The following is a 23684-nucleotide window of genomic DNA, read 5'->3' as shown; positions in this document are numbered from 1 at the left end:
TCCATGACAATTATTCTTATCCACTGAGGTCGGTAGTTGCTGTCAGAAGCGTTAATGACTATCAACCGATAGAAAATGACCGCAGGTTATCATGCCCAACGCCAGTGGGCTTACTCAACGCCTCAACCGAACATTGGTCACTATGCTCTACTGTGTCCACGGCCTTGGTCAAAAGTAAAGCGCTCAAGAGGTTTATTTCTAAGCAGTATGCTGAGGTTCTCCTGTATAGGATCCATGGAAGCCCTGAATTTTATTGCGAAAGCAATACTGCTCGAGGTTTCCGCTCTTGGCCGTCGTCCCGGAGAATCCACCATTGACCTTTAGCGTGACCTATGTGTGACGTCTTACCAATTGTGGAAAAACGGGGCCCCAACTCGGCTCGTCGCAGTCGTCCCCGCGAATCCTCCACGATATGTCGGATGATGTGTATAATGGGAAGCTGCAACGATGTGCTGCAGCTAAGAAGCGGTGGCATGCGGAAGAAACGGATGAAGAGCGGGTTGCTTTCGCCATCCACTAGGCTTAACCAAGCTAAGCCTCTGCCAATTTTTTGAGGGATGAGGACGACAGTTCTTATCCACAAGGCACTGAGAAAGCTAGCGATGAACAATGAGTCACATAGAATAGACCCAGAGAAAAATCCTCTGGGCTCTTTACCTTTGATAAAGGCTGTATATATGTCTCAGCCGACCATAGTGTTGGAAAAAGTTCTCTACGTACCTTATCTTACATTCGCCGACAATTCCTCGCGTCGCGATACGGCGATATTTTCGCCATTTTCTCTTTCTTTCACCGGGCACTCTACATTGTCATAGGGCCAGGGGACATTGATACTGCCTTCTGGCGCCTCGACAACACAGTACGGACGAGATGTCATTGCAAGAAAGCGGAAATCGCGTGCCAGCTTGCCCATGCCCGCCTCTCTGCGTCAGAAACTTATGTGAAGCCGGTTTAAGACTGCCAGCATAGGAAAAACCCAGTAAAAAAAAAAACATGGGAACCAATTGGACATTCCAGTTGGAACTAATTGGACATTCCCATTGGTTCCAATTGGATTTTCCAATTGGAAGGAATTGGTTCCAGTTATGTTTTAGCCACCTGACAAATTGAACCCAACCGGATCAAACTGGACGAGCCATTTCGACCCATTAGGCCAGGCTGTTATTTCACCCAGAAAATATTCCCAAAATACGTTATGTTCACTGAGAAAGGTAGCTAAATGTCTGTGACTAATATGCTCTAGCATGTTGGATAAACATTTCTACAATTTAACATATTGTAATGTGCAAAAGGATAGCTGATTTATGAGGACTGCAAGGAGACACTGCTCTTAGTGCCAATAAACATTTTTCTACGGAATTGAAATTAACATGCTTTTATGGAAATCAAAACCACTGACACCCATGCATCACGCACAAGCAACACTACACATTCAGGCACTAGTAGCATATATTACCTCAATATATACATCCAGAGAACACGCTTCTGCTTCAACTTATATACTACCCAATTTATTAGGCTCTCATGCTGGGGCCAGTGGCGCTTGCCCACTGAGCGCAGTTATTCAATTTAATTTCAGCTCCAGTGGTGGTGTAGATGATGAGGGCAATTTAGTAGGTTAAGCTGCTCATAGCTCTTATTATAAGAACCATATTAGTTATACCTTGTTTTGACAAATATGCAAACATTCGTTGTATAAATTCCATGGAGTTGGGCGGACCAATTGGATGCCATGGGTAAAACCATTTGGGATCACCAATTGGGAACCCAACTGGTCCAATTGGATAGTCCATTTGGACCATCCAATTGGAACACCATTCCATTCCAATTGGGACACCATTCCAATTGAAACTAGTTGGAAACTGAACTCGTCCAATTGGAAATTCAATTGGTTCCAATGGTTCTTTTTGACTGGGAATACACACCTCACTGGTGTCGCTCGTTGTCCTGTGGTGTCCATCTCGCGCAGTCGTACTCGCTAGATAACTGGTTTAGGGGGGTTTAACGTCCCGAAGAGACTCGGGCTATGAGGGACGCCGTAGTGAAGGGCTCCGGAAATTGCGACCACCCCGGCTTCTTTAACGTGCCCTGACATCGCACAGTACATGGGCCTCTAGCAATTTCGCATTTTTCGGAATGCGACCACCGCGGCCGGGATCGCACCCGCGTAATTCGGGCCAGCAGCCAGGCACCATAGCTACTGAGCCACCGCGGCAGCATCTAAAAAAATATTCTCCCCGTAGTAAAGCAGTAAGTTGGGCTTTAGTAGGATGCCACTTAAGTCTGTAGTGAAGTTCCGTCCACATTCAGCCTCTGCGCACAGAATTTCTGCACGACGAGAAAGAAGTCCGCTGCTTAAACTTTTCTTGTTACCTAAGCAAGAAGCTTATCAAAAGAAAAAAATTATGAGCTCTAGGATTCTGATACGTGGATTGTTTGATACAGTCTAACATTAAAAAACTGATTTCCGTTACTGTTGGGATTGGCCAGCGGACTAATAGAGGACGCCGCGGACGACGGCTCAATGTGCAACTGGTGTTTTCTTTTTAAAGGTGTATACTATAGTTGGTGTTGAAGAAGCGTATCTTGTTGGGCCAGTTGGTGCATGGTACGTAGAAAACCAGCGAAAAGGACGCATTCACAAGGAGGAGAAGTTTCCAGCGTTGTCCTGTGTACTTCTCCTCCTTGTGAATGCGTCCTTTTTCGCTGGTTTTCTACGTACCATAGTTGGTAGATTTGGGTGAAGTTGCGCTACTTAGAGAAGTTGGTTGGAAAAGCTGGTTCCAGTCATAGTCACTCTCTCTGTACATTGGCCGTTCCCGAGGGCTCCGTCAGGTCACCTGTTTGATGTGATCGACAGCCGTGCGAGCACACAGAACCATGGAGCATGAGCGTACATTTCGTCGTTGTCGCCAGTAGAGTCTCTGGAAAGCAGACCACCGCAATCCTCCCGCATCGAAAAACACAACAGAAAACTTTATTTATTTATTTCTTACCTCAAAGGCCCCGGTTGTGGGGCATTACATGAGGGATGGGCGGATTACATGATGACTATATAAAGATTACAGAGCCCATGAAGTTTACAGGATACATAAAGATTACTGATTACATAAGGATGGCCTCAATCTTTTTCTTGAAGTCGATGCAGTTGACAATGAGTACGGCTTCCGGCAGCAGATCGTTCCAGTCCCGAGATGATATGACAAAAAAAAGAACGGAAATGAGATGTAGTTCTTGCAGCGGGTGGGCATATGGTCTTGATGTGGTTGTTGAGGCTAGATGGACGATGAGCTGTTGATATGATAGATGATCCTAAAGGTGAATGATAGAACTTGTGGAATAGACATAGTCGAGATATTTTTCTTCTAGTTTCAAGGAAACTACATGTTGTCACAACGGATTTTCCCGTAGTATTTTGGAACCTGACAACACAAATTTTTGTAGTAACAACAGGATTTTCTGTAGTACTGAGCTTCAGTCACCTGTCGAAACTACAGAGCCATTTCTGTCGTAACAAGAAAGAACATCGCAATACTACAGAAAAATATGTCGTAACGCCAGGACAGCAGAAATTTATGCTTTATTTTGGGACCGGCCACAATACTGACGCTCCCGGCATGATCGCTCACGTCTGCTGTGCCTCGTGTATTCGTCATCGTAAAGTCGTATTATAAATTAGAAAATAATCTTCGTAGTTAGCAGAGGCAGCTTTAGTGATATCGTGAACGAGCACTCAGAACAAATTGGAACCAATTATTTTTGAAACTCTTTGAAGCTTTATCTTCCGTATGTATGCAGCTCCTAAACGAGAGCGCAGAGGCTTTGGACGGGCGACGCTCTATGCACTTACCTGCAAATTTTCATGTTCTCTGTTATGGCAACATTGGGCAACGGTGGCCATGTTCCTTCCGAGTCCGGCATGGAGTTCTTTCCTTCCTCCATGTAGTCCAGCGACTTGGGGAAAAGGAGTGCTCTAATAATAATTTTCCAGTGACTAGCGGGATATAATAATTGACGCGCTGAATTCACCGACATGATTCGCCTGTCTCGCGACTGACGCTCGTGCTGCTCGGCTCACGCCGTGCCAAGCAGCCGATGCGCTTCCAGACAAGCGTCGAGATGGTGAGTTTGCCGCCGGAAGGTGATGTCACGATCAGGAAGACTAAGAGCTCTCGCGCTGTGCGCCGCTGTCTTTTGCGAATAAACCACGCAGAATTGTTTTCTTCTTTTTTATTGTGACGGTGTGCCTGCTGGACTCTCGAAAGAAGTCCGGTAACATCCGGTGGTGCGGCACAAAAATGCATTCTTCGATATCCGATAGACGCGTGGTGGGGGCGGTTCGTACCGAAGCAGACGTTTCTGCCGGAGAGCACGGAAAGAGGGGCAGATCCAAAGCAAGTGTTCAGTGTCCGCCTCGCAAACAGAAGGGGCATGAGTCATCGAAAGGGGCATGGTACAGTGCTGGTCGCGACCAGCTTACCGCTGGCCCAAGCACCACCGGTTATTGGCCCAATATTGGAAACGTATTGTAAGAGGCCTTTCCTACTAAGGACCGGTGAGAGATCATCCATTTGCAATATTGGGCCGACTACCTGTGCCGTTTGGAGGAGGGGGGGGGGGATCAGGGTGACACGAAGCCGTAACTTTCGAAGCATACCTCTGGACAGTACGCAAGGCCACCAGGAAGGTTGGTTGGGAGCCACAAGGTGGGAAAAGTGCTGGCCTGGCGCGCAGGAGGTTTTCTTTTTCTTGAAGGGGTATTGTCTCTGGAGCGGTTGGGGCCGCTTGAAGGGGACGTGGAGGAGCAGTTTCTTGACTTGCTCCATCCACCAGAGCTTGTGTGGGGGGCATCTGGACGAAACCATCGTAAACATACCGTGAGGGAGAGTTTTCCAATGATGACCTGAATTAGCTGTGCCAATACGTCGGTGTTCAGAACGCGCCGCAGACTACGGAGGGCGCCTGAGGAGTCTGATATTCAGTGGGGCACCTCCTATAAGGTGTACCACAGGGCGGCCCCCACAGCGAAGCAGGTGAGAGGGGGAGGGGATGCAGTGTGCGTTTAGTGATGTCACTGAGTCTTCCATTACGCTTTCCTCGTTCAGCTATCCATCCTATCGCTCTACAAAAGCTTCGGTTGTCACCTTTGAACATTCCACTTCTTGGGCGTTGAGTATACCCCCATTGTGTTGCAACGGCGGCGATGGAAAAAGGTGCGAAAAAAAACCCCGCACGGGTCATGATTCCCGACCTCGGGCTTATCGATCGCGCACCATCACTCCTCGCGCACATTTATCCGGATCTGTACAAACCAAACTGTAAACACCGTGGCCAACGAGCCAACCACGATGACATCCTGTGGGATTGTAAAATAGAGCCACCTCGGGGTGGTCTACTTACAGCTCCTTCTCTCGAGCTCGTGAGAGGCCATGCTGGCTAGCTCTGACCCCAGAACGCAATTCTTGGCGGTGGAGTGGGCTAACAAAGTCGTCGAGGGCTATGTACTCTCGACCACTTATCTCGACCTCTTACCAAGCTCTTTCCGGCCAATAAAATGTTTTACAATCAATCAACCGACCTCGAGCGGCTGTGGACACGCAAGGCAGACTGATAATCACCGGCAGTACTAAAACAAGATCCTCTGAAACGGCAGCAGAGGCGGCTACCGCTCTTGCCATCATTAACAACGCCGATAGTATACTAAGCGCCTCGAAATTCTCCATACGCAGTTATGGGAGGGGCAGAATTTCTCAGGCAGCCATGGACATATCGGATCAAACAAAAAACTTAGCAATTGATATGGGTCTCGGCTCAATCGGGGAAACCTGGTAACGAAGCGGCGCATTTATAGAAAATGGCGAATTTGGGTACTGCAAAAAGGGCTCCCGGTAGATGTCGCCTTCTGTTCCTCGCCCACCTTGAGCAAGCACGCAGGAAGTGATAACGGAACTCTTTCGCAAGTGCCCGAAACAGTAAAGAGAACGCGCCTTTATTTGCATTACTCAATGGGAAGATCTCTATTGTGCGCTACCTTGACGTTCCCACGATGTTAGAGCACAGTGTAGAATTCCGTTAGACTGCACGTCGCTGTACTTTCCGGTAGTGCCCTGCCATCGAGGCGAGCGATTAGGTGACAGTTTTAATCTACAGAGGCATGTTAGTTTGCTTGTTTTTAACAGATGGAGCTTTTGCTAGGGAAAACTGCAAGGCTTTGCAAGAGCCGACACCACGCAGCATCGCGTGAAATAGACATCATTTTAATTACATTAATTACACCGCATGTATGCAGATTTGCTCCGCTTAGAACAGGCTGCTCATGGTTGCGAACGCCTGCGTACACTGCCTTCGGCTAAACTATAGTAAGGTATCCCAAATGCATGTTGTCCGCTGTCCTGATACGCCCTGCGAACTACCACCTTGTTATTGGATGCGGGGATCCGCTGAAAACTTTTCACGACTAAGCATGATGTGCAGATATGTCCGATAGTGAGCACTAACAGCACTAACAGCACAAGTTCATATAGCTGTGAAGGGGTAACACGGGTGTTAGGCATCTGTCGTGGCTTCATGCTAGCGCTGCACCGCGCGCCCAAGGTACGCAGGGGACACGCGAACAACCTTTCAAGCCTTGAAAAGCAGTAGCACCACTCTTCACTAGCAACCTCTCCAACTGGACTGCTTCCACGGTTTTGCGGCAGCACAGGAGTTAACGTAATTCTACAGTTTATGCGAGCACAAAATAAAGTCCACCATCAATGTTACTGTCACCACAAGCAAATTGGTTCACTGCAGTCACTCGGCACACGCTACCCAAACCGTAAGAGGCAATACACAGTCACACTCGCTTATCACAAACATCATCATTGTGCACAAACCCCACCACAACCATGCCAATGAGGCCCAACAGCGCAGCAAACGAAAACAACGAAAAAAAGCGACACTGCGCTTCCTGTTACATGTCCGCGCAAGAGTCGTACAACAGATTGCGACAAGTCCCCCATAACGTCCAGCCAAGAAAGTCAACAGCGATGCAACTTCTGTGCTTTCAAAAGTAGCATATGAAGACAACAGGCTGAATATAGAGGAATAAGGTATGTGACAAAAATAAAACGCGTGTATTCTTGAGACATTTTACTGCAGCTATAATTGCAGAAGAGTAACGTTAATTAGTTTGCTTAAAAAAAGGAACATTTGTTCTCTGGGTTCATCTTGCTTCCTCGCGGACATTTGTACGCCTGGGCGAAGAAGTGAGAATTCCTCACGACCTTGTTGCAGTCTGCCGCACTGGGGTTCCTGTCACCAGCGCTCGCACAGGTGAGGAAACACAAGGTCATGAAGAAGACGCGCTCTTCGGGTAGCTTCTCACTGAGTGCCGAGTCGCCGCCGTCGGACACTAAACGAGACTTATTGAAAGCGGAGAATACGACTTCCAGGGCGGGCACTTCGGGGAACACGCTCGCCTTTCCCGGCTCATGCTGACACTGTTCGCGAGCGAGGAATGCTGCCAGCGTCGAATTGGACAGGATGGTGCCGTCTACCATGGTCCCGTTGGCCGCCCACCTGATTCCTTCGCTGTCCAGAGCCTTGACCAGCTGCATGGCCATCAGGAAGAGGAGGCCACCGTACAACATGGCATTGGTCCCACCACTGTAGTACGCGGGGGCGTTCGCTATGCCGACTGCCAGCTTGGCGGCGTTAGAGACGTAGTCGTAGTCGGCGTAGTCCGGGAAGTGGTTGCCCAGCAGCAGCATAGCCTCGTCATATTCCGACGTCTTGTTCATAGCTCTTGCCGCCTGTCGTGTTTCGACCCAATAGTGGGCGTAGGATGGCTCTTTCTCAGGAAAGACGGCGTAAATTTTTTCCAGCACATCGTCCTCGAGGAGTGAGGCCGGAGGCCAAAGCGCATTTTTCTCTGCCAAGAGCTTGTCCGTCACCAATGCTTTGCTGCGGTCGTCCATCCATTGAGCATTTTGTGTCCTCTCCACGGCAGCCGAGATAAGGCGATTGAAGCCGGTGTTTATGGTCTCGCGGTCACGGTCAGTGAACCTCGTGAAGTAGGCGAGTCCGAGAACGAGAACCTTGAACGAGGCTTCCACGTGGTGTGCACAGTATACCGGAAGCAGCAGTTCAGCAATCTCTTGGCTGCCGTAATAGCGAACGAGGGCGGAATAGTCGGCAACTATACTGAAATACTGCACGATAAGCCACGCTATGTGCTTCTTCAGCAGAATTGCGTTGTATTTGTCGAAAATTTTCGCCACTGTCTGAAGAAGCGACACGTCGGTGACAATAACCTCGTCGTGAACACTTAGTTCCGGCTGGAGCAAAAGACCATCTTGGAAGCCCTGGGTCCACTCGGTCGAAGATACATTTGGTACGTGGGAGCTGATCTCGCCGAAGGAGAAGAGACCTGGCGTCTTCCTGGTGGATGTGGACACATTGTACAGGGTGTCGATTATGTCTCCTTCCATTCTGCGCATCTCATCGACGGTCTTTTGGGTTAGTGGCGGCCGAGTAGCGCTGTCGGGATAGAGGAAGATGAGGAACTGCTCCCAGTACTTGACGTACGCATTAGCGACTCGGTGCTGGTGATTCCGGATTATGGGTAGGTATAGTCCCGGACTAACAAAGACGCGACGCTTCCCAGATGACGACGGGCGCAGCACGTTCACCGTGATCCAGAAAGACCACTGCCACTGGTAAGTGACGGAGACTAACATTCCCAACGGCGTCAGCGTCTCTTCGGGAGCTCCTGGCCAGTTGATACCGTACTCCTTTAACTTGTCGCGGATTAACGCAATCTGCGAAGCGTTCTTAGGGAAGTTTTTTGCGCACATCTTATACATGGCCAGCGGTTTCTTGCCAGCGGGCAGCGACAGCGACCCTCTCTCCAGGGTGTCAACGAAGTGGTCGTACCAGGTGAACCGCAGGTCATCCATTGTCGACCTGGCCAGGTCACGATGAGCCTTAGGCGGTTCCCACGCTGAACAGACGAACGCAGCATAGTCTTCGCAGGGATCGAGCTTCCAGTTAAGGTTCTGGGTGAGAAGCGCCGCGTGGCGACGGCAGTCCTCCGTGCGGCAGAATTTCTGGCTGGTGGCCCTCTGCCTTGAGATGGCGAAAAGGATGGCTAGGGTGCCGAATAGGAGGCCGGTTCCAACGCACACCGAAAAGGTGGTGATGGTGGTCCCGGTTGGGCCACGGGACGGTTTCTGGATGGGTGAGCGCTCCGGAGACCGTGATGCCTGCGGCGTGGAAGGATCTGTTATCAAGACGCAGCATTTGTTGGCACGACTGTGTTGCAGTTTGCAGCACATTTAAAGAAATGTTGAAGAAGGGCGAGACGGGTAACAACACAAGAGGGCAGTACAATTTGAGCGGTTAGATTTGCATGCTGCGTGACGTCGTCCAAGCAAACAGCTAGGTGTGTGTTCTTTATGTGTACGTTAGAACAAGGTTCAAGCACCCGGATACAAGACAGAAAAAGCAGCAGCTTTGATCACTAGAGCAGGCTGCTTTGGCCTTAGTGCACCTTTATTTTAATGGTCTGAAAGAAGCAGCGTCTATTCGGACTGCTGAAACGAGTCAGCATTTTCGTGGTCATCATAATTTTATTGTTACTGTCATATGAAGTCGATGGCGCAGGAGACGCCTCGCAGTGACTATCCTTGCTGAGCGTAAAACACGTGATGCCGGCGGTAGAACTATGAACAGTTCTCATTTATGCTTGCAGAAGTATAAGTATTCCTCGTAGTAACAGAAGGTATCGGAAGACAAAACACTGAAAAGCGAAACTCTAGCGGAGAAACCCTAGGGGTGCGCGAACAATAATCTTTCCAAACCGAAGGGAATACGGATAGGCTATATTTACTAACGACTTGAATAACAAAGCCGCTAAGAACTGAGTGGGCCGCCGCGGTGGCTGCTAATGGCAGTCGTCTGCTGACCCGTAACACAAGGGGGTTCGGTCCTGGCTGCGGCGGTCGAATTTCGATGCAGACAAAATTTCCGAATCGTTCCACAACGGCGTTCCTCATTTGCTTTGGGACGTTAAACGCTATGAAACCAAACCAAAAACCGAATCGAACATAAAGAGGTCGTTTGTGTCACTAGCGATACTTGTGAAAATGTTCGTACGAAACGAATACTCATGCGAAATTGCGATGCTCTAGTTGCGAATCTGTGAGACATCGGGATGATGCTGTAGCTGTCCAAAAAATTGGAGGGAACCCTTAAGCTCCTTTTTAGTTATGTTGGTACAGCGTAGTGGGTTAATTTTCATATATGCACAACTTCATTCCCTAATTTACAATCATAGATGCCTGGTAGTCCCCATGCTCCTCTTGGTGCAATGGTGCAGCAGTTAAGCGATGCGCCACTGCCTTGCAATGGCAGGCGAGGTACCACCACCCAGTGGTACCACCACCTTGTGCCACCCAGGTTGCTCTTCCCGAGCTACCAATCTATAATTTAACTGCCACCTACCACGGTGGACAGTTTGCTCACTATCTGGTGGGCAGGCTGTGATGACGTCGCAAAGTCACGTGACCTAAGTGGCCCACCTGCCTCCTAGGTTACTCTCTGGGCACCGCCTGCCAGTCATGCTCGTGATTTTTCGCTCACAACGCCAACAACGCCAACAATGTCTGCACCGGATTGTCTGGACAACGAGGCTTTTAACACTGTTGCGTTAAAACGCAACACTGATCTCCACCAGGCAGATCGATAGGGGCGTGTCAGGCCGCCACTTATTTCCAGCTGCAACCACTTTGCAGGGGACTGTCCATTATAAACGACCGCCCTCCCAAGCACAGTGCAGGTGGGGATTTGGACATGCTCTTTTGACGCACCGCACCGCCGCTATCTTCACCCCCCCCCTCCCCATCCCCCCTTACGCATATGCTAACGTCGGAAAAGCGCCCGATGGCCCACAGCTGCCTTGCAAGGTCGCCGTTCATTTCCCGCCGCAATCCTTTGCAAGACCCCGGACGCCGAAGAAGCTTTCCATTAAGAACGAAGGCCCCTCCAAGCACAGTGCAGTAGGGAGTTGGTCTCTTGACGCACTGCAATTGGGGACGCAGTTGGTCTCTTGACGCACTGCAATAGGGAGTTGGTCTCTTGACGCACTGCAGCGATGATGGACACTGTACACTGTAGCGCATGGATTACGAAAAACAGTGAATAAATGGCTCCATTGAGCTGAAAACGAAGTCCACTAGAGTGGTACGTGTGTAGCGCTCGTCGATGGCTCTCCCTGTGTCCGAGAGAATTTTTGGCGCTTCCGAAACAACTGATCTCCGAAAGGGAACACGCCACACGAAAGCAATATATTAACTCTACGGCTGTCATATCGTACGCGCAGGAAACTAATCTTTTCTTAGCGCCCAGAGAACGCCAAACATCCTGAGAACGTCCTGAAATGGTGAGAACGTCCTCATCCCCAACAGGACATTCTGAGTACCTTTTCAGTTCATCGATGACTAAAGAGGAAGGCAGAGAACAAACTAGTGCCCAATATCAGCTGATGAGGAGGACGAGAATTGAGTCATGGGATCGCGTGTAGGGCATTACGGAAGAGTTTGCCAAACCTGGCTGAAGCCTGTTGCGTCGCCCAATCTGCAACGCCGCCACACGGATGGACCGCTACGTGGCGCTGAACCCTGTGCGGCATCTGAGCGGGCCGTTTTTCAAACAGTTGGAACAAGAGTGCGGAGCTGTGCTATTCGAACTTAGTGCCAATTATTGGAAACCTATTCGAAAACATGAGACCCAGCACGATTTGTTTCGAATAACATTGAAGTTTGTTACTCAATTACTTCGGGGAATCGAAAAAAAATGTTATTCAATTTGTTATTCAAAAGTTCCGTATTTTTGCATATTCCTACAAAGCATTCATATTTGTATGATCGTACTGCTGCATTTGCAAGAGATGGAATAGTTTTGCATTTCGCTGGTGATTTATTGTAAGCGTCGGAGTGTCAGCATGGTTACTATGTTTAAAAGTTTAGACTTGAAAAAAATAATAGTAATAAACTATTTTGGGTTATGCGTTAATCATATCTTCCTTACTCAAGCTACAAAATTTTACATTGTATGCGGACGATTAGCAAGGAACTACTAGAAGTTTTGGATTTTAACAGAACTTTTCTTTGTCAGGGCGTTATAGAGCTCAGTAAAGGATTCATCCCAGCCATAAACATCTTGGAAGAGGACCAATCGTGGCGATTAGCACCCCATACGCCAGCATAGACGCGCAAGCAGGCCTCTTAATCTCATAGACTGCCAGAATCCTCAGGTCCTACGCCACCCCCTTATCTAAGGTGGTACTCGTCCGCAGTGTTGTCGGTAACGCGTTACAAGTAACGGCGTTACCGGTAACGAGTTACTTTTTTCGGTAACTTAGTAACGTACTCGTTACGATTTCGGAACTGTAACGGGTAACGTACTTGCGTTAACATTTTCCGGTAACGTGAGGTGTAACGTTACTAGTTACTTTTTGTTTCAATTGTCCCCCTCCGCCTCCTTTTCAGAAAAAAAAACGCGGAAAATGATGTTCCAAAAAAAACAAAATCTACCGGTGTTCTGGACGACCCGCGTTGCGGCTCGCATGCATGCCAGAAAACACCTGCCCTTGACGACGCACTCAACTAAAAAAAAAAGCACGAACACGCATTCACACACTTGTCTTCACCCCCAAACCACTCTCGCACACAACTCTCTAAAGAGTGGAGGCTTGCCGAGCCACCAATGGACCATTTGCAGAAATCTGTAAGTCAGTTTCTCCGTAAGCTTGTTTTCCAGCCAAAATGTCTCGTTCCCAGGCGACACTCTCGCATTCTTTGTGGAAGCAGTTCCCTCTTCTAAGTGAACTGAGGAATGTCGCCACTTTACTTCAAGATGGCCCCAAGACAGCCGACGAAAGAGTACAATGGTACAGCACAGAAAAGGGGATTGCAGTCAACCGGCTGTAGCACCGAAGTAGAGGAAAAAGGAAATGGGCCTTTGTTAATTCCTGTGCGGGCAGTAGTGAGCTACCTCACACTAAACTTTCTAAAAATTGTCTGCTGAACAACACTGTCGCTCCAACTTTCTCCCGTCAGTCATACCCCCTCCCCCCCCCCCCCCCCCTTCTGCCTTAGCCAGAACAAGGAACAACGCACTCCCCACAGCACTGACTAACGACGGCCTCCCTCCTTTTTCTGCCTAGGCCCTGTTGCAAGCAGAGTGCGACCATCCGGAGTTACTATTCGCTTGAAGAATATGAGCGTGCCGTCAGAGTTTGAGATCTTTTGGTTGGAAAACAGTGCGCTGTTCTTGTCATGCGTCGCGAGCACCACCCACTTTCATGTGTATATAAACATCGTCACTGGAATAAACGGGGGTTATTTGGTGGCACGCCGCCGGCCACGAACCTTGGCGTCCTTCTTTGTTTCGGCGCCACCACACAAGCCTTGCAGAGAAGACGAGTTATAGCTTACAGTTACAGCGAAGACGCTCTGATTAAAATTTATGGCTATGGAGTAACGGCAAGGTAACGTGCGATACTTTTTTTCGGTAACGGTAACGGTAACGCTTTACATTTCTTTTAAGGTAACGTAGGGTGGTAACGCGTTCTTTTTTTCTTAGCGTAACGAGTAACGTATTTAGTTACTTTTTTTCGGTAACGCCTACAACACTGCTCGTACGGAACGAAGGCCATGAATCCCTTCCAGTCAAACAGCGTGGACACTGCCGCCCGCGCGAGCGGTAACCAGAAGCCGGAATCTCTGCTACGTGCAGAGAGAAGAGAGTTTAAAGAGATACGAGAAGATGCTCGTCGCGAGAACCGTACCCGCCGAAGCGACGACGACGGCTTTAGCAACAGAGATCCCCTGAGACAAGGAGCCCTCGCCACAGTCGACAAGAGCAACTAGATCCCAAATCAGATAGGCCAGGAATCCACCAGCAACGAACCCTCAAGCTTCGTTGCATCTGACAACACAAAGCTCAACGAAGCGCTGTGTAGCCGGTAAATTTGTGGAAATGAATGGAGCGCTCGTGTTGCGTCAGTCTGTCCCCGCATCTGACGCCTTGCTCTGTTCTTAGCATGCAGCCTAAGTTGGAACTACTGCTTATTTTAGTGCATGCGCCCAATGCCTAAGGAGTCTGCAGTGGCGAAATCGTGCGTGTGCAGTTCACTCACAATGGTCTGGAGATTGGCCATCGTCTTCAGCAGGTCCCCCGTCGATGACTTCCGGGGCTTGCTGGAGGGTACGGATCTCCGCTGCTCAGTGTGATCCCTGAGATTCTTTCCCTGCGAGAGTGAATTCATTAGCCAGCGTTGAGCGACAATCCCGACGACTGCAGTGCTCACAATCTCTTCAGGTGGTATTAAAGGTTGATGCATTTTAACGCAAGAAAACCGCCCCTTTGCTAGGAGCTATACCCACCGATCTCGCTAAGACTTGTGTTTAACAGCAAAAGGTTTTCATTCATTCATTCATTCATTCATTCATTCATTCATTCATTCATTCATTCATTCATTCATTCATTCATTCATTCATTCATACATTCATTCATTCATTCATTCATTCATTCATTCATTCATTCCGGGGCATGTCTCAGGAAGACATCTGCAGTCTGGCACTATATACCGGAGGACACCGATTCATGTTCTATCAAGTAGATTTTTGGAACGCGACCGAAGAGAGCAGGGCCGAGCCGATATTCTGCATTGCGCCTTCTTTTAAATGTGGTCACCTCGAACAGAAATCTAACCGGTGAAAGATGCCGCGGACGGTACGACCGAACATTCTGCTATCTCATCATGACTATCAGAATGATATCCATTGTCCAAATCTAGTGACTATCAGAATGATATCCATTGTCCAAATCTAGACAACTGCAGGAGAAAGGCTCTCTCCTCGACCATCAATCATTTTTGTTTCGCCCTCCCAAGTTGCTCAAGTCGTCCGTCCGATTCTCCCCTTTTTCTACTGGTTATAATCTCTATGTTAACTCCGTCTCTTAAGTAATACGCCCAAAATGGGAGTCTTTAAGGAAAATAAAGTTGAAGTGAAGCATATCGAGCCTGTCTCTCAAAGATGTCAGACCGGCAAGCATCCAGCCTATTGCGCCGTCAGCAGCGTACATTACTCGAGCAGTTATTCAGGACGTTCTGCGTACAGTTAAGCTCATCCTTTTGCCTTCCTGTTCTCATGACATCGCCTTTGGTCGGGACTTCGTCATACCACAACGCGGTTACCCATAGTGCTGTGCTGACCTGGATTTATTTGCGCTCGGTGACACCTCGCCAACCAATGGTTCTCTAAGAGCTGTCGGCGTCGAAGAAACTACCTTCGTGCGTGCTTTTGTTGTTGTGCCCATCTTTTTGGACTTTGTTCGTGACGACAATAGGATTTTATACCATCGCCCATATTCCTTAGTCGCGTCTTGCCTTGCCTTACGCGGTACTCACCTCTTCCGTTGGCCACACTGAGTTGTCTCAAACCCGTTCTCATTTCCCAGCTTCCTGCGTCGTGACGAATGCCTCGCCAACCATTGACTGAATTCTCAGCCGCGATGACACTGACGATTCCCAGCCCCTTGACTTCGATGTCCTCTACACCTGTTACCGCGCTCGACACGTCGTCTACAGACGTTTACCTTCGCTTCATCGGCAGCCCTTGATTCTAACAAATCAACGAGCTAAACTTCTCGCGTTACTTGATCGATTTCGCCCCTTCTCCGACACTCCCCAACCCGCTTTGAGTTGCACGTCTTGTGTCACCATCACAATGACACCGGTTCCCATGTTCTACTACTCCAGTGCCTATGTCATATGTTCGCCACTCAGCATTACGTTATTGAGAAACCGAAACGATACACGCTTCAGAGCAGTGCTATTCAGCCCTCTAACAGCCTGCGGGCCTCACTGATGGTGCTTTCGAAGAATAAAGATAGTTATGTTTGTTTCTTCGCTGGTTCAACATCATAATCAGCGTGACTACGCCCGCTGGCAAAGGCCTCTCCCATGTATCTGCAATCAAGCCTGTCCCTTGCCAGCTGCGGCCACCGTATGCACGCAAGCTTCTTAATCTCGTCCGGCCGCCTAACTTTCTGCGGCCCTCTGCTCCTATTGCCTTCTCTTGGAATCCACTCCGTTACCCTTAAGAACAAGCGGTTATCTTGCCTTCGCATTGCATGCCCTACCCAAACCGATTTCTTCGTCAATTACTGCCGCCTGAATAGGATCAGGCGAAAATCCGTGCATCATCACCTTACTGTACTGCCTACTATAGGCTGAACTCTCTTCTTCGCCCGGCTTACGCTCTGACTACCGGAAGGGGCCCATGGTAGCCAAAGATCGTCCTAAAACAGCATGTGGCTTGTGTTGCCTCATGCCTGTGTTACCTAGATGACATTGTGATCTTACCGCCAGACTTTGAGATTCATCCCTCTCGTCTGAAGCATGCCTTGACTTGTCCAACGTACACCGGCGTGCAGCTCAACTTAGAACTGTCGCTTTGCTACTTTGGTAAATTGGTTGGTAATTTGGTTTTTGATGAAAGGAAACAGCGCTGTGACCGTATCACATATCACGGCGGACACCTGAACCGCGCCGCAAGGGAAGGGAGGAAGGTGGGAATGAAAGTTTGGTTGGTTTAGTTTATGGGGTTTAACGTCCCAAAGCGACTCAGGCAAGAGAGAAAGAGGTGCCGTAGTGGAGGTCTCCAGAATAATTTCGACCACCTGGGGATCTTTTACGTGCACTGACATCGCACAGCACACGGGCGCTTCTTGCGTTTCGCTCCATCGAAACGCGGCCGCCGTGGTCGGGTTCGAACCCGGGTAGTCCGGCTCGGTAGACGGGCGCCTTACCACAGAGCCAACGCGGCGGGTTTGCTACTTTGGAGTTGACAGTTTCAGGACACTTGTCAAATAAGAATGTCCGCCCCAATCCAGTGAAACATCGTGCTGCGACTGCATATCCGAATCCTACATGCATCCTAAGCTGCCTAAGATGCTCCGCAGGAACTGTGGGGCATCTTAGGCCTCTGCTCCTATATCTGGCATTTAATGCGAAACTTCGCTTCCGTTGTTGCGTCTCTGACTCAGCTCTTCGGCAGCCATGCGGATTTTTATATGGTCCCCAGGATGGGGCGACGCTCACACTACCTCGCACAATCCCTTAAAGGTGCACTGAAGAGGAATCTGAACTTGTCTTTTTGCCGCGGGAACTCGATCTACACGTTTCTAGCATTCTTAGAAACTGCGAATTATTGCCCTGTATGGCCCATTTGCCAAATTAAATCGAATTCACGGCCGGCTCCCGCCCTTTTTTTTGAATTCTGCCTCGTACGGTGGGCGGAGTCGACCAACGCGTGGAGTGCCTTTCACCCAGTCCCGTGGCGGCTTGCCGCTCTGCCAACGGCGGAGTAACACGTAGTAGTCCGTAGCAGCAAATAGTCCGCGCGTATTTTTTTTTCTGCGGGCTTATTTTGCGGCTATATTATCTGCGAATGAAACTATTTATTCATGGAAACCTAAAAAACAAAATAAAGCGAAAGCAAAGCCTCCACGGAGCTGGCTGAAAGGAACTTCACGCGTTGGTCGACTCCGCCCATCGTACGAGGCAGAATTCAAAAAAAAAGGGCGTGAGCCGGACGTTAATTCGATTTAATTAGGGAAATCGGTCGTACAGGGCAATAAGTTGCAGTTTCTAAGAATGCTAGGAACGTGTAGATCGAGTTCCCGCGGCAAAAAGACAAGTTCAGAATCCTCTTCAGTGCACCTTTAACGCCACCACTCCTCCTGCGCCAGTTCGGCCCGCAAGTCACCCGATCGCACTGTCGCTCACGGGAGACACTCATGGGCGCCAAAAACGTCGCCATGATGACGGTCAGCTTAGAACGCCTTTTCTGCCCGGTTACTCGGTGTCCATAGATACTATCCAGTACTCTCGGCCTTTCGAAGAAACTTCTTGCCATATACCAGTAGGTTTACCACGTAATGGAGCTCACGTCTGAACTACAGCGACTCACGCAATCTCCCGATCTTTGCGGACGCGGCCGCGAGACTGTGCATGTCCACAGCTTCAAGCGGTGCTACGACACGGTTGTGTCGGCTGTCCCATGAGTCGTCAAGACCACACCTCCACTCCTTGGGGGCATCTCGTTATGAGCCGAAGCCTAAAGAATAACATTCCTATTCCCTTAGCCCCATTGCCATTGCTCCAGACGAGAGCCTGCCCGACCAGGCTTACCACGGACTCTTTAAAATAGATGCTCCCGTCGACCTCAGCGTAGCGAAAGAAAAATACCCTCCTCACCCTCTACATATACATTAAGGGCAAAACAGACTTCACGCGGAGCCGTGTTCCCGCTAAGTGTGATCGACCCTTTACATCTAGTATATTCTCTTCTCTAAGAATATGCGCAAACGTCGGTCATTAGAAAAATTTCTATTTGGTAGCGGGAGAAATTGCGCTTATTCTTATTCGGGTAATTATTCTTATTCGGGTAATTTCTTATTGCGCTTATTCTTATTCGGGTAATTTATTTCCCGAGCACTGGACGTGCCGTGACTACTTGGCACAGATAGACGTACTCCTACCGCCAGGACATCGACAGCCCTCTAAGAAAAAACAAAAGAATCGACATGCATTCAAATAAAAGATTTACCGTGCGCGTCTCGGTTCCATGACCAGCGGTGACGGACACCGGGAAGTCCGCATGCGATGCTGACGGTTCTCTGGGCTCCCCTTGAGGAGAGAGTGGCTGACTGGACATCTGCTGCATCTGCTTTTGTCGTCCGTCCGTGCTGCCTAAGGCGGGGGGCTCTGGAACTGCCGCTTCCGGGGCTTCGCCCTTACACTTGTCGGTGGCGCCCTCTCCGCTGGTTTCTTTCAGTGCGTTGGTCGTGGCGGCGTTGGTGGCCGCAATGCCGTCGTGCGCTTCGGTGTCAGCGGGAGACTGCCGAAGTGTGCCAGGCAGCTGCACCTTCTCGATGTCTTCGTCCTTGCTGCCACGTATTTTTTCCCGATGCTTCTCTCCTTTGTGTCGTTTGCCGCCTCTTTTCGACAACGCCATCTGTTGCAGGAATTGTGGAGATAGCGATATTGTTAACGATGAAGAAAAGAGACAGCAGGATAAGCACGCGGCCGAAGGCACTTGGGGTATATTTCATGTCCATATTCCCTCAGTGTGCGACATCGCAATAAAACACTGGCAACACAAATGCCATCTTGACGTCGCCCGCAATGATATTTATTCCTTTCCTGCCAACCTTTACAATCGAGCCAATCAAAGACTTTCCGACACTTGGCAGTAGTCGTGTAATCTGGGCCAGACCAGCCCTTCAACGAGCCAATGATAGTAACAAATATCGTGGCCTAAAATAGAATAATTCGCTATAACCGGTGCCCCTCTCAATTCTCGACTTTGTGTGCAGTCTCCTCACCTGCACTGCCTTCACTCTAGGGGATCACTTTCACGCAAGGCGCGAAAGGTAGCACCTAGCCCATGGACCACGCCTTCGGGATTCCTGCCTCCTCCAGCTAGGAAAAACTGAAACACACTACGAACTTATTGAGGCTATCCCTACATCCAAACTAACACTTTTTACAGGACTCAGATCTCTTGGGCGCCCAATACCACCTCTTCTTTCTCTCCCACATGTCCGACTCCGCCCACACACTGGCTCCCAACCCCCATGTTTTAACACGAAACATGCCATCCTTTTATTCGCTGCTGCCTCCTTACACAAGGCGGAACTGTAATGAAAGCTTTACTTTTGTCCTTCGGTACGTAGCACGAAGTAAGACTCGTCGGGTCCTGCCACACATCAATAATGAAAGATAAGCCACGCAGTCTCCTAGATCTAATTTCTCCTTCCGCTTTGGCAGCACTGTGTACACTGAAGAGACTATGCCGGCGTGTCACCCTTGTTTTATTTTAAAGCTATAGCGTTAAGCGGCGTTGCGAGCGATGAACGCCCGGAGAAGAGTCTTACGCGGGTTACCTAGGTCGCGTGAACTTGTGGCGTCATCACAACATTCCCACCGGATTGTGGGCAAACTGACCACCGTGGCAGATGGCAGTTAAATTAATGATCAAACGCGAGAGGTTGCTCGGGAAGAGCAACCAGGACCGCAGTAGCCCCCTAGTGCCAGCATCTGCCATCACAGGGCAGTGGTGCGTCTCTTAACCGCTGCACCACTTCTCCAAGAGTTGTGTGAGGACTCCCAGGGATCTATGAATAATAAGTAGAGGATGGCCAATTCCTCATATGTGGGCATTAACCCATTAACGCTGTCGTGTCATACCCTTAAGGCAGAGCCTTAGTGTCCCCTCCAGTTTCTTTATTAACTTCCTTTCATCACATCATCATCATCATCATCACTGTCAGCTGCATTTCATCCACGGCACACTAATATGGTCCGATTATATGACTCCCAATGCTCTCCATCTGCCGTGGTCCTGTTGATAGCTGCCTGTAGACCAAAAACATCATCATATCATCGCCCCACATTACTTTATAACTCATCCTCCAACTTCAAGGAGGATTCGCTGTAGGGCGCCCTTGAAGTAGAACAAATTAGTATGAAAAGACGTTGCAAACAAGCTCGACGAAACAAATAATTTACTCAAGACTTATAATAAGCTTCTATAAAAGATAAGCTTCTGGGAACACTAATAGTATAGCAATCCTTCAATATTACGCAATCTACAATTACATATACAAGTATTTGCGATCTTAGAACACAAAGCTCTCAAACTAGCCCGACTTACCATTACTCTCTAAATTACTTCAATGAGAACGGCGATGGCTCCTTTGCCCGTGTTGGAAAAAAGGTTCGATTCTATCGCACAGTACACCTAGGCCGTTCAGCGTTGAGAAGAATCGACGTTGATAGGTGAATATCGAACGCGCCTACCGTCCAAATGTTAAGGCCACTCTACCCCGACCCCCGTGATCCAGATGTGGCAGCCTGTCGAGACCTTTCAAATCATGGTACACGCCCTCTGTATGGCTCAAGCTTACCTGGACACAGCTCTCATTGGCAAGCTCGCGAACACGGGAAGCTATGGTGTACTGTAGTGCAGAGGACGGCTTACCCTGCAGCAAGCCCACTAGAGCGCTATACCACTGTAATAAATTACAGGGATAAAAGGCGAGTGATACTCTGGTCAGATACCCAAGCAGCGCAGGTAATCGGCCCAATATCGCAAACGGATGGTTTCACTGTGGTCCTTTGTAGGAGCGGCATTAGCCAATAAGTTTCCTATATCGGCCCGAATGCCAGTGCTGAGGTCCAGTCGTATTTGAATCTACCTGATCCGCCGTCGTAGGTGACGGCAACCCCACCGTGGCCGCTTCCCCCAGTGGCTGCGGAGATTCTACAGCCGTGTTCCGTAGGGCCAGTGACTCCGCGGATTCCTGCCGGACTTTGCTGGTGGCTGCCTCCGTGTGGACTCCGTTCCGCTGTTCACTGGCTGCGGCGGTGGCACTGCTGTCCGAAGGCTTCGCGTCGCTAACGCCGGGGGACATGGCGGTGCCAGAAGACCCGGGGACCGGCGGGGAGCCAGCTGGAGGGGCGTCCAGGTTGGGTCCGTGCTGATGGCGCTTTCCTCCATGGGCGTGCTTGCCGCTCGGTTTTGGCATGCTAACCTGAGCGCACGCGTTCTGTATAAAAAGGAAATCTCGCCTGGAGGATTCGAAGAGGAAGCGTCTATGGGCTGTTCAGACCGAACAATTCTAGACAAAAGCATTTTTGAGTGGGAAACCGATCATGAACGCAATTTTTTCATATAATGGAACATTTCACTATAACAATCAATATATCCTCGGATTGCGCGACGGGAGCCTTGTATATTTTTTTTTCTGCTAACGTTTTTGCTATAGTCGATAGCGTTCTCTACTGGTTTTCTATGGCATTCTTGACTGTTCGATGCGGCTGATGGTTGGTTGGTTTATGGGGTTTAACGTCCCAAAGCGACTAAGGCTATGAGAGACGCCGTAGTGGAGGGCTCCGGAAATTTCCTTTAATATTTTTATAAGTGTCTTAGAATTTTCACACTTTCAAAAGTTTTTCTCAGAATGTTGGACATGTTTGGTACGGGAATGCGCGTAAGATTGCACTGGTCCGTATTTAAAGGCGCCGGTGAAAAAGACAGCGGCCGCAGAGGGACAAGACATGTGCGGCATTGCAAATTTCAAGACTGAAACCGTTCGTACCGCCAACTTTGGAAATGTCCGAGTCTAAAGGTTTTGATGCCACGGCATTAAAGGCGTCGTTCGGGAGAAAAGCCGTTACGAACAAGAAGGTGGCCTATCTGTCACGGTGGGCTGGTGGGAACCTGCCAACGAATAAATTCAATCCAATAGTCACTATGCCACTGTGGCACTGCGCATTAGCTAATTGGTCGAGGGTTTGGTTTGGTTTGGTTTGGTTTGGTTTATGGGGTTTAATGTCCCAAAGCGACTAAGGCTATGACAGACGCCGTAGTGAAGGGCTTCGAAAATTTCGACCACTTGGAGTTCTTTAACGTGCACTGACATCGCACAGTACACGGCCTCTAGAATTTCTGCTCCAAAGAAACTCAAACGCCGCGGCCGGGATCGAACCCGGCATAGACAGCCTCCCTAAGAACTATGTGCGCAAATATTAGCCTTAAGGGCTGTGCTCGGGATGTGCACGGGATGTGCAACGTGGGATTCACAAGCCGCACTGGTGCCTGTGTTCGAAGCAGCCACCTGCCGGGGCAGTGGCCAGTAGAGGTATGACGACTCCATGCGGTCTATGAATCTACGAATGAGAAGGAGTACTTGCGTGGCAGAGATCTTTTCTGCTATCGCATATTACTCTTTAAGGGTTGTTTAGGCTTCGTCGTATTTCAATTCTTCTGGGTCTTATGATAGGACTGTCCCAACAAGTATGTATGTAACTCCATATGTCTGAGGATTTGCGGTGACAAATATGAAGGTCAGGGGATGGCGTCCGAGCCACATTAAATAGGACTCGCAAGCATTATAGGGTTTAACGTCCCTAAGCGACTCAGGCTATGAGGCACGAAGAAGTGGAGGGCTCCAGAAAATTTCGACAAATTGTGGTTCTTTACCGTGCACTGAAACCGCACAGAACACTGGCCTCTAGCATCTCGCCTCCATTGAAATGCCACCGCGCGGCCGGCATCGAACCCGCGTCTATCGGATCAGCAGGCGAGCACCTTAACCATTAATCCGCAGCGGCGGCAGCCGGCGCACTACCCTGACGCGGTAGGCCTAACGTCCCGCGAGCGCCCTATTGCTCACAACCTTTAATGTCAGAACATCTAACGTGATATCAGTTCCTGACTACCGGCCCGCTCACCCAAGGTCTCTTGAAGAAGCGGTAGGTGGCCCACCTCGTCCGTGGACTTGAGTGAAGATGCTGCGGCGGAGAACCGTGGAGAAACGTCGAGTCGATTCGGCAGCTGCGTACTTCTTCGCCGAGCTCGTGGAACGTGTGCGCGAGCCACGCCTTTTGCCTTCAGCGTTTTCACTTGGGCGACCGTGCGCCCTCACGCGTAAAAAAAAACACGTCTGTTTAAATCTGTTCCGACAGGTTAGCTGAAAAAGTCTTGCCGAATGTGGCAACAGTAATCAGCAGAAAATTTTCTAATCGCTTTTCGGGAGTACCGTGGAATGGAGGGGGCTCCAAG

At 49.4% G+C, this 23684-nt stretch overlaps 1 pseudogene across 1 annotated transcript in view; it reads right to left on the bottom strand.

Moving 5' to 3' along the window:
* The window catches only part of LOC149332849 (endothelin-converting enzyme 2-like), a 77186-nt pseudogene extending 55540 nt beyond the window's left edge, over window positions 1–21646 (bottom strand). The window contains exons 1-3 of the transcript XR_016285264.1: window positions 21316–21646; window positions 18663–19070; window positions 14183–14293 (exon numbers count right to left, since the gene is read on the bottom strand). The product of XR_016285264.1 is annotated as an endothelin-converting enzyme 2-like (transcript). The remainder of the gene's footprint in view (window positions 1–14182; window positions 14294–18662; window positions 19071–21315) is intronic.
* Between the last annotated feature and the right edge of the window lie 2038 nt (window positions 21647–23684).

This window comes from Amblyomma mixtum, chromosome 8 (genome assembly GCF_055824585.1).
Source record: "Amblyomma mixtum isolate Tamu chromosome 8, ASM5582458v1, whole genome shotgun sequence".
In the NCBI taxonomy this organism is placed as follows: Eukaryota; Metazoa; Arthropoda; class Arachnida; order Ixodida; family Ixodidae; genus Amblyomma; species Amblyomma mixtum.
The sequence above is the reverse complement of the archived record's forward strand: the minus strand, read 5'-3'. Positions and strand labels throughout refer to the sequence as shown.